General features: G+C 33.2%; 1 pseudogene; it reads right to left on the bottom strand.

The window, feature by feature from the left end:
- Nucleotides 1-1,601: 1,601 nt before the first annotated feature.
- On the bottom strand, nt 1,602-8,894 carry LOC126842171 (bifunctional glutamate/proline--tRNA ligase-like; annotated as a pseudogene).
- Between the last annotated feature and the right edge of the window lie 1,556 nt (nt 8,895-10,450).

A 10,450-nucleotide genomic window follows, 5' to 3' on the forward strand; every position in this document is an offset into this window, starting at 1 on the left:
ATTAATAACTGTTAATAAGTAAACAGTAAAAAGACTCTTTGATACGAAAATGGAGGCGATAAAATCTTGATGTTTTCTATTAATCATAAATGTTTATTGTTCAATATACTTACACGTTGTTCTGGAGTAGGCTGTGCACCCTGACATTCCAATAAGTACAATGCCAAGCTGAAAAACAGTATCATAGTTTTCGAATACATTTTTATTTTTCAAATAATAGGTAACCTACTAGAGTACTTGTTTTAGAAAAAAAAGGCTTGAAGAATGAAAACAGTTCCAAGTTTTGCAACACAAAAGGGACAACGTATACTAATGGCTAACTGTTAAACACGTAGTCGTTTTCTGTAGGTGTTCAGTACGCGGGATTTATGAAATATATTATATTTTGTTTTTGCCAATAGTCAAATGATAGAGCAGTTGAAAACAACGTATTATTACATCTGTGTATACAAATCCTAGTACTATATATCTGTTTTGTCGGCTTACGATTTAATACTAGTGTAACCATCGATTTTCCAAGCTCTTAGAAAAAGCTTACACACTAACACACACACATAAAAAACCGAATTCGAGCGAAACGGTGTTATAAGTTGAAAATTATTTAAAAGCAGTGGATTTAAAAAAAAATCGGGTTGTTACTTTGTGAAAAAAACCCAAATTAGATTTGTAAATTGTCAATCTAGTAAAATAGAAGTATAATAGAGGTTTGAAAGAATAATATAGTCTATGAAGTATAAATAGTTAGTAAGAGCTTGCTCTAATGGAAGTATATAATACATAAATATTAATTTTATTGAGAATAAGCGATTATAAATTAAACTATAAAGTACAAACGATTGAAATATTATTCGTTGACTATTCCAACTAAATTAACAAATACATGACACTGTATATGGGCTATTTGGCCCACAATGTTCTTGCAAAAAAATAAAAACTGGTACAGTGGGGTCGGGGCATAGTTTTACTGTTTTTTTTTTCATGTTCGCTATCTGTATTTAAGCCAATGTGACTACGGAGACTCTGGTAACACATCACTTTTCAATAAAAACGAGAAAGCATAGAACAAGACTTAAATATTTATTCTAAAGAATTTCTCGGTATAAGTACTTTCCATAAACTGTACAGGTCATCTAGAAAGCAACTTTTGCCATATTTTAATGTCAGTTTGATTTTATTTTGTATAATTATGTTTTGTCAAAAGAAAAACAACTCCAAATTATCCTATTTGTTGTCTACTGTCACACCGTCCCCTAAAACCCTTCGGTAAACCTTGGCCAGACTGCAAACGGAATCGGCGAGTCATTGTACTTTGTTCTGATCTGTTCTGCGCAATAGCAGCTGCTCCCCTAGTGGGTATGTACCTATTATAATAAATCTCCCTTGTGGTGGCGATCAATGAAGCTGTTCGAGGGTAGAGGGTTCAGCTACATACATTTATTGTACACAGAGTTCATTTGTGCATCGTCCACGACCTGGAAAAAACTGCCGCCCAAGTCTGCTCTTGAATGCTATGAAAAAAGGGCCGCGTTAAGGTGAGTTTTAGATTATTATTATTTTTAAATGCACGCACATAATATAATAATATATTAGCTACGCCATGATTTACACGATTGTGTATGTTTGCTTATTTATTACCGCCGGAATTTATTTTATTACTGGTTAATACCTATTTTTGTAGCCAACAACTCAAAATGCTCTTAATGCTATTATTAAATTTATACAATACAAGTACATTATTTCGTCGAGTGTACTATAAAGCCAAATTAATGACCACAGCGAAATTCTGCAAGGAAAATCTTATTAGTATAGTATGTGCAAAAAACTTTTAGATATGATATGATAATAATCTAAAAGATTTTTTGCAGACACTGTATTGGTAACGAATATTCTACATTAATGAGACGGCCGGCTTCCATGTCTTTAGGTCCGATTTCAATTCTGAGCGGAACTCCCTACAAAAAAAAAAAACAAACACAAAGTGTTAACAAACATGAGAAAACATTTTTTTTACATTTATAGTACCTTCAATTCCCAGTGGTTGAATTTCCAACCGGGTGAATAATTATCCCTCAAGTCGGTCTCCGCTCGAATACTGTTTGGAGACGGGACCGGATCTTGATCTCCCAAGAGTGCGTTTTTCACGGTATCGCACAAATTCAACAGTCGATCTTTGACGCTCGGCTCTGTGCTGGCGCCAACGCCACACGGTACGATAATGACCTGAAATCAATTGTTATCAAGTTCAAACCAATCCGTCCAGCTACAACAACAACTATAATACATAAACAATCCCATTGTTTTCCGTTACCTGAACGTTGCGACTTTGGGAGGCAGCAGAAGACCACGGTCATCGCCGTGCACCATCACCATCACTCCAATGGTCCGTGTCGTCATGCCGTAAGATATTTGATGAGCGTACTCAGGCTGATGAGTGTCTGGATGCTCGAACTGAACATCAAACATTCGTGCGAAATTCGTTCCCAAGTAATGTGAGGTGGCCGCTTGAATGGCTCTACCGCTCGCCGGAACGTAGGCTTCGACGGTGGTGGTAAATACGCCGCCAGCAAACTTCTCCTTTTCGGTTTTTTTCCCTGGCACCACGGGTACCGCAAGCAAGTCTTCGTACACTTGTTTATAGAAATCTAAAACATCACATTGGCATAAAATTCTACAATCAAATCAAATTTCTCAAGTTATTTGTCACGGGTTAACAAGAAGCGCTTTTCTTTCCGAAACGATGACACTCGACAGTTCAATACTGTCCAACGACAATGTTGCAGTATTTTTTTTTGAAAAGAAATCATTGCTGTAAGACCATTTCCTTTTTGACGATTATGATTTACCTAAGACTTTGAGTACATCCCGTTCGGCTTCATCTTGGGTTGCGTACGCATGATGACCTTCTTGCCATAAGAATTCGCGAGTCCTCAAAAACGGTTGAGGATGTTTGAACTCCCAGCGCTAAAAGAAAACATTAGGACAATTTCAATGATTTCAATGGGTTTAAATTATTTTAATAATTGCATTATTAACATTCGAATTATTCTCTCAATTTAATTTGTCAACAAAATTGAGACGCAATAACATTTTTTTCTTTTATCATATACGTACCACTACATTATTCCATTGGTTCAACTTCAAAGGCAAATCTCTGTAGGATTGAATCCATTTTGCAAATGCTGGATACATAACAGTTTCACTAGTAGGTCTGATAGCAATGTGTTCTTGTAATTCTGTATCGCCAGATTTTGTTACCCATGCTACCTATAGTAATTTTTAAACATACAACGAAACTATTAAACACAATGAATTGAAACAATCGTTGTCTTTATAATTAAGAACAATATATAACCTTAACATATCACTGTATTTAAACAGTAATATTATAATTTATAATATTGTATATTATAATTTGTTAAAGGTGGTTATGGGTATAAAATTTAAAGTGTTTTTTATAAATCTCTTACCTCTGGTGCAAAATCTTCTATGTGCGCTTTTTCTTTTTCCAAAACCGCTTTCGACACAAATATTGGGAAGTAACAATTGCGCACGCCCAATTGCCTTTTGATAACATTGTCAAACCATTTTTGTAGCTGCTCCCAAATACCGAACGACCATGGTCTTAATACATAACAACCGCTAACATCATAGTACTCAATCATCTCTCCTTTAGTCAACACCTGAGAATACCAGTCAGGTAAATCTACAAACTTCTTGGCTTCTAATCCTAACCGAGTAATTTTCTTCACACCGGCCTCACTGGCGTTTGCAGAAGCTGTTGATTTTTCTTGTTAATTCTTTTGGTCTACTTTTTTATCTGATTTTCCGACATTTTTCTGAGATGGTGGCGCTGATTGAGGTTTAGAAGTTTGAGCACCAGCTTGATATTCTTTACCGACAGTACTTTTGTATTCTGCTTTTAATGCTAAGAGCGCTTTAACAGCTTCGGATACAGCGTCTTTACTAGCACCCGATGATTTCAGCTGTCTAACTTTGTCTCCCTGTTCGGTCACACGAGCATAGAGTTGCTCTTCTTGGTTGGTAGTGCTAGGTGCATTTGTCGGCGGTGTGGGAGCAGATTTTGCTGGGGGCTGATTAGGTTGATAATCTTTTCCAGAAGCTTGTTTGTATTCTGCTTTTAATGCTAAGAGCGCTTTAACAGCTTCAGATACAGCGTCTTTACTAGCACCCGATGATTTCAGCTGTCTAACTTTGTCTCCCTGTTCGGTCACACGAGTGTAAAGTTCATTTTCTTGGTTGGTAGTATTTGCACAATTTGGAGTTTGAGCTTGATTGCTTTTTTTTTCTGATGCTGCTGAATTACCACTACTTACTGTTGCTTGTTGCTTGGTATGACCATCTGGTACAGAAAACAAGATTACAGGGCATTCTTTGCTTGTGTGAATACTGAAAAAAAAAATAGTATCGAGTCAAACAATGTACATTTTCTATATTTTTAAGGAAATTACGATTTATGAAGAAAATATGAGTCAGGGTAAACAACAGATAAGCGCTATTTCTGAATAGCCTATTTGGACCCCCCGGTACATTGGAGTGTGACAAAAATGTTTTCAGTATTTTTAATAATAACATTAAGTAATTTTGATGCTAATACAATGACACTAAAATCAAAATCCTAAAAATGTTTGTGTAAAATATATTTGAATTATGTTTAAAAGAATATTGGTAAAATGTATTCTACTTATCAATAATAAATTAAGTCATAGCCTATAATAATATTAAATATAAAAAAAAACAAAATCATAAATGTATAAATACCTAAACGGCTGATAGGGAGTGTCGCATATGAAGTAACCAGGCCGACGTTGCAGCTGTATAACTTGGCCTTTTTTCACATTGCGCAACTCTGGATCACCCAACATTGGTACTTCTAAACGAGTCTTACACGACGATAGATCTTCCAAGTCGCTTACATATTGTTTGAAATCTTCATCTTTAGCCAGTACAGGTTTACTTATTAAGTGATTGAAAAATACACAAAAACAGGGTACAAGCGCTGGTACGTCGGAAGATTTGTTTTCAGCAGGTACAATTTTTGGCAGCCATGTAAGTTTTGTGGTTTTTTTGTAATCGGTATCATTTAATGCTGTTTTTATGTTGATCGATTCAATCTTGCCACTTGAATTTCTAAAAATCAATCAATAAAATATATTAACACTCCTAATTGGTTATATTTAAAATTGAACTGGTATAAAATATAAATAGAAGACGACAAATACAAAAAAACAAAAAAAAGAACTCAGAATTCTATAATAATTACTTGTTGATTTTAGTCACGATAACGTTTCCCCAGTTTATGAACGTGACTTTAGCTCCAACGCCACTACTAGCCAAGCCCTCGGCGTCAACATAATCGATAAGCAACGTAGGAGTGATCCATACGTCTTTTGTGCCCAAGTCAGGATTTTTTGGATGTCTCTGTACATTCTTTATAACATACGGTTCTTTAACATCTTCAACATAGACCGGAACTGATGCGTTTAGTTCCACCGTAGTATGACGTGGAGCAACGGGGTCTACTATACGTTTGTTAATCGACCAAATTTTATCCCACTCCATCGTAACGACTGTACGAGAAGATCCTTGAGCAATAATAAATTGACGCAGAGCTTCCACTTGCATACCTCTCCTTAACACTCCTCTAACAGTAGGCATGCGTGGGTCGTCCCTTTAAAAGACAAACAAATTACATTGTAAATAATTTGTTTGACACGAAACAGTAAAATGTACGACTTATAAAAAAAAAAAAAATTAAACGTAAGAGTATAATATGTTTGCACTTGTTATATTGATGGCTTAATGCACACTTATCACAAGTAGACTTTTTTTCCAAAATACACTTTTTGATATCAATGAGCCATCAGTATTTGATACTGACTAACACTGAAAAATGTTTGATCTCATAATAGCAATAAATTTAAATTTAAAGCAAATAGTTAGAAACTTTGTTTCGCTCTCCTGAACAAATTCAATTCTGCGACATGATAAGTGTGCACTAATCTATCGATTTAGCCTTTAGAAATTTGATTTACCACTTACCAGCCATCCACCAAGCCTTCGTCAACAAACCACGTTAATTTTCTTTTAGACAAAACAGTGTTGGTCATGTTCAATCTACTGTACGACCAGACATAAGGCCGAGGGTTCAATTCCAGCGCGTCACAAAACCAATAGTACTGTTGATCTCGGTCGGCGTATTCAGTTGTACGTAAAGCATGTGTCACACCTTCCAAACTGTCCACTATTGGACACGCAAAATCGTACGTGGGATAGACCCTATAAATTGAAAATAAAGAAATTAAAATATTTAAGTATAACATGTTTTAATACGAGAAACAACTAAGAAATATTTGATTTACTTGTATTTGTTTCCAGTACGAGGATGAGTCTCAGGCTTACAACGGTAAATCGCAGGATCCCGCATACATCCGTTGTCCGAGAGCATGTCTATTTTGGCTCGGACACAACATTTCAGTCCAGTAGGGGTCGCGCTCAGCATCTCGTTCCATAATTTCACATTTTTATCGACAGCTAATGGAAGATATTTGTTTGTTAAACGTGATATCTTTACAAGATAAATTATTTAAGTTAAAATCCATTTTCAAACTTATAAATATTTACAATTGTTGCGGTTTTTCGATTCTATTCGCTTTTCTCGTTCTTGTTTCATTGTTTCCGGATCTGTATCATCGACATACACCATTCTTTTTTTTAACATTTGTTCACACAAGCTAATCATTTTGTCGAAATAATTTGACGTATACGAAAATACGTCCGGCTTGATTTCAAGTAGTTTTACGTCTTCCAAAATAACCTACAACAAAAAGTGTAATTGAACGTTTAAACTTAAAATTTAATTTGGCTTATTTCAGCTAGAAACCTTTTCGTAATCTTCTTTTTCTTTGGCTGGATTTGTATCGTCAAATCTCATAACCAAACGTCCCTTAAATTGTTCCTGATAATACTGATTAAGAAGTGCGGCTTTTGCATGACCGATGTGCAAGTACCTAAAATTACATTGTTAAGGGTACACTTACACATTTTACACGTTCCTACTTGTCAACTGTAATATCCTTTATAAATGTGTTCTATTGTTTTTGAAAACTTACCCGCTTGCTTCAGGCGGAAACCTAACGACGACCTTTCCCAATTCAGCTCCAGGAAGTTCAACAAATTTCCCTTGTTCCTTCGTGTCAGGGTTTGAATTTTTCGTTTGACTTTGATTTTTATCTTCGGCATTTTTGAAAGACGGCAAAGAGGAAATGAATTGTGACCATCTTTCAACGTGAGTGAGCTTGTTTGACACGCAAATGGCTTTTTTGTCTTGCAAATTTTCTAGCCAACAGAATACCACAATATCGGCTATGGTCAAAGTCGTACCAACCAGATATTTTGATGTGGTCGATGTAGCACTTAAACTTTTATCCAAATACTGAAGTTTTTCGACCTGATTTTTCTTTTCATCGTCGACAACAAAACTCAGCCAACTGTCTACCAACAATTGTTCTTCTATGTCTTTCCCATACAAATAAGAACAATTGGTTTTTCCTTTATTCGATGTGCCATGTTTATTTGACACTAGCCTGGCTATATAACGGGTCAAATCTATATCTTTATACGAGTTTGGCACTTGTACACCATTTATAGAGATTGAAGATTCGGTCTCTTTAATCTCGATTGATGCTATTTTAGCAGTGGTATGTGAAGCGGCTAAAACAAGACACGAAAAATTTAATAAAAAAAAATTATAAGAACATTTTTAAATTTTATATAGTTGATATAATCATTTTAGTACGGTAATTTAGTTTTGACTTCAATGTAAATCTTAGGTTAACTTTATACGTCGTCGGCGTAATTCGTAATCATCATACCTGAATTAGGCCGACAATATCTTAAAAAACAAGTTTTGAAAAATAACACTTAAGGAATGCTGATCTAAAATGAATTTAATAAAACTTTTAAAACATTTTATGTATTAAGTAAATAAATATAGCTGCAGCCAAATCATTTTTCGGGTAATGTTCAACAACAGTGTTAAAAATGTTAAATAAAATAATAAAACATTATTATTAAAAGCATAACGTAACAATATTGACTAGGACAAATGTTAATATATTTGTTAAAATTGTATTTTGAACTCTGTATAATATGAATATTGTACCTGAATTATTTTGTACTTTTATAGGTTACACTAATCACGTTCAGGACATATTTAATTGTTAAAATCAATTGTTTAACTGTTCAAAATCAAAGGGTAGCTAGATTGTCTGTATTGTTTGTTTTTCGTCGTAACAATATAATTTAGTATTAATGACAAATTCTTTTTAAAGTATATACTTTTACTTCAACCGTATAGTTAACATCTATTAAGATTTACTTTGAATCTGATACTAATTTACTGTACTGATTTACTTTTTTTTTTGGTTAGATTAAATTATTGACATATTTTCTGTCTCAATCCGTTCGGATCAGTGAAGCTAATAGAGCATTATTAAAGTACTTTTACTCACCCAAACGCCGGTGGTAAATTTTTTCCGCCATCGAAGAGGTACTCCGTAAAATTAACGAATGCTCTAGATAATTAACCCGAACGTCGTTAAACGCACATCAAACTGTATTGTAATTTGTAAACAAAACAAAATTGTTTATCCAAAATTGTTGCTTACCGCAGTACTATTGCGTCAACGAGTAACGCTGACACGTGTAATAGGCACAGCAGTAGCTGTGAGCTTTCCCAAACAAAATATAATATTATAAATGAAAGGTCTGCTGTTTAATTCACGTTGAACGCGGAGCCACATGAAACAAAACAAGTGAATGTAATGTAATACGGCAATATAATATTGAATATTTGACATGTGGCCGGTATCAGAGTAGCTGCTGCTGTTTGATAAGTGATAACAGCACACGATATTCTGTGATAACAGTTCTTCCAAATGATAATAACTGATAACAAGGTTTGGACTTAGCAAAGATTAATAAGGTGGTGGGCACTGAACTATATACAGTGTATACTATATAGCAGCATAGGTGGTTTTTTGGGGGGGCTTTAGTCCCAGACAATATTTAGACACTAATGTAGCCTACAATATATTTATTTTTCGTAAATTTTCCACTTTACGTATGTGTGGGCAGCTATATTTTGTCATTTTTTTTCATTAATGCAATATGTATAATATTACAATCGAAGTTGATTATCAACTCATAACGAAATTATTACTATATAGTACATTTAATTTATAAATTATAAATATAAATATAACAACCAAAGCCGCTACTGTAGTAGTGTTAATAATTTTTTTTTTATAATTATAATTCTAATAGCACAATCAAAAATTGACCTTTTAACGCCTATAAAGAAAACGGTAAACTTTAAATTAAAAGGAAAATTGGAATCCGTCTTATTAATACAATCTAAAATTACATTGAGTTGTTTTTTATCAAACTTCCGCCAAAACTGAGAAAATAGGTAATTTAAAAAGTTATAAAACTAGAAAAAAATAATATTTGTACGCCTTAAAATTAGTTAGAATGTACTTATATGATATATTTTCCCGCTCACAATTATCGTCCCTTATTTACTTTTCTTGTTTTATCTGATAATACTAATTTATAGTTCTCTATTATAAAAAAAAAACATATTTTATATTGTTATTAGTGGTAATTGTCAGCTAAGCAAAGATTTAAGTAACGAAAAATATGATATTTGATTTAAATATCACACAAAAATGTCTTTGAAATAATAGCTATCTAAATAAAAAAAATATATATATCTAACAGGGGAACAAATGTACCCAATGAACTTAAATGTACTTTACATTATTTTGTCTATTTATTTTAGCTAAAAAATTTACAAAAAAAACTAAAATTTAGTTTTATGTTCTCGACGAGGTGAGAAAAAGGGCTAGAATACTATTATTTCCATCCGCTTACTTTGTCTATAATTTAAAAAGCAAATAACACAAAAATTATTTAATACATTACAAACCAGTTTTTGGTGTCACTATACTTAATGGATGAACTAAATATTTAGGTTAAAATTTGACTTCTAAAAGTTATCTTAAACATTTATCCTTCAAAATAATACCTACTGTAAAATTGTTGTGTTTTAATTTACTATAGTAATTTTAATTCAACTTAAGTATATAACAAGCTCCATTTGCCAAAACAAACTGAAATATTTTTTATGTATTAAAAACACTATCTGTACTATTTGCAGTAAAATAGACAATGAATCGGTTATTATTTTTAGCATGGCATATACCCCAAAATGTTTTAACATAAAAAAAAACCATTTCATTTTACCACGGGTTTTCAACTATTTTTATAATATCTGCGATAAGTTTGCCTTATATATAGATATATATACAATGTTTATATTTTGTATTTGTTTATACTTAGCTGTGGAAAGTAGTCTACAATGACAATA

This window comes from Adelges cooleyi, unplaced genomic scaffold, assembly GCF_023614345.1.
Source record: "Adelges cooleyi isolate 19-005CV unplaced genomic scaffold, UGA_ACOO_1.1 ACOO_flye_CR_arks_rails_tigmint_CR_PRNA_448, whole genome shotgun sequence".
In the NCBI taxonomy this organism is placed as follows: Eukaryota; Metazoa; Arthropoda; class Insecta; order Hemiptera; family Adelgidae; genus Adelges; species Adelges cooleyi.